General features: G+C 44.0%; 1 pseudogene; it reads left to right on the forward strand.

Annotated features, from left to right (window-relative positions):
• Window positions 1-535: 535 nt before the first annotated feature.
• LOC103090588 (phosphatidylinositol transfer protein alpha isoform pseudogene) lies at window positions 536-1356 on the forward strand (annotated as a pseudogene).
• The last annotated feature ends 341 nt before the right edge of the window (window positions 1357-1697 follow it).

Below are 1697 nucleotides of genomic sequence, written 5' to 3' on the forward strand. Positions count from 1 at the left end.
AATTACTTTAAATGTAAAGGAACTAAGTGCTCCAATCAAAAGATATAGAGTGGTTGAATGATACAAAAACAAGGCCCATATATATGCTCCTTACAAGAGTCTCATTTCAGATCTAAAGACATACACCGACTGGAAGTGAGAGATTGGGTAAAGGCTTTCCACGTAAATGGAAATGAAAAGAAAGCTGGGGTAGTGATATTTATATCAGACAAAATAGACTTAAAGTCTATTTCAAAGAGACTGTGACAAGAGACAAAGAAGGATGCCACATAATGATCAAGTGTCAGTCCAAGAAGAAGATATAATAATTGTAGGCAGAACTGGAGCTCTGGGCAGCACCAGCAGTGACATAGGAGGCAGCGAGGCTGTGATGGCAGAAACCAACCAATGATTGTAGCAAGAGTGGCAGGGACAGAGCAGACCACAAGGAAGGTGCACAGGCAGACAGACTGGGCCAGGCCATGGGGAGAGTGGCCACTGGGAAGCAGGCAGGAGGCTGGGTGGGCAGTGGGCAGCTGCCTAGCCATGAAGCGACATGGTGCTGCTCAAGGAGTATCAAGTCATCTTACCTGTGGCTGTGGAATAGTATCAAGTGGGGTAGCTGTATTCTGTGGCTGAGGTCAACAAGAATGAAATTGGTGGAGGTAAAGGTATAGAGGTCCTGGTGAATGAGCCCTATGAGAAGGACAGTGAGAAAGGCCAGTAAACAAACAATATCTACCACTTACAGAGCAAAGTGCCCATGTTTGTTCGAATGCTGGCCTCAGAGGGAGCCATGAATATACATGAAAAAGCATGGAATGCCTACCCTCCTACCCTTATTGCTGAACTGTTATTACAAATGAGTACATGAAAGAAGACTTTCTGATTAAAATTGCAACCTGGCACAAACCATATCTTGGCACCCAGGAGAATGTGCATAAACTGGAACCTGAGGCATGGAAACATGTAGAAGCCATATATATAGACACTGCAGATCAAAACCAAGTACTTAGAAAGGATTTCAAGGTAGAGGAAGACCCAGCAAAATTTAAACCTATCAAAACAGGCTGAGAACCCTTGAGCCCCAACTGGAAGCAAGAATTTGTAAATCAGAAAGACTACCCATACATTCATACAGACAAAATGCTTACTGTCAAGTTCAAGTAGTGGGGCCTGCAGAACAAAGTGGAAAACTTTATACATAAGTAAGAGAGGTATCTGTTTACAAACTTCCACAGGCAGGTGTTCTGTTGGCTCAATAAGTGGGTTGACCTGACTATGGACAGCATTCAAAGGATGGAAGAAGAGATGAAGAGATAGCTGGATGAGACAAGGCAAAAGGACCCAGTGAAAGGAATGATGGCAGATGACTAAAGCCACCCCTCCTCCTTCTGCACTTTTTGCAAGACAGTGGTCAAAAGGAAGGCCCAGCAGCTCCACCCTCCCAAGTGACAGGTCATCTTCAGACGTAGCCTTTCTGTGCCCATTCTTCAGACAACTTTTTATCCCTTACTGTAGCTAATTCTAGATGCCCTTTAATATTGTGAACAAATAGACCATCTGGTATTATGAAGTCCATGTGTGTGGGAGCCTGTTCCTCTGAGATGTGTGGTGTGTAGGTTGCTGTATTTACAGCTCCTCCCTCTCCAACCATTGTGTTTTCAACCTACTTCTGTGTGTCCTCCCCCAATTTATTTCCAAGTGACAATTTTAGT

The sequence above is a fragment of the Lipotes vexillifer genome, unplaced genomic scaffold (genome assembly GCF_000442215.2).
Source record: "Lipotes vexillifer unplaced genomic scaffold, Lipotes_vexillifer_v1.1 scaffold724, whole genome shotgun sequence".
Taxonomy (NCBI): domain Eukaryota; kingdom Metazoa; phylum Chordata; class Mammalia; order Artiodactyla; family Lipotidae; genus Lipotes; species Lipotes vexillifer.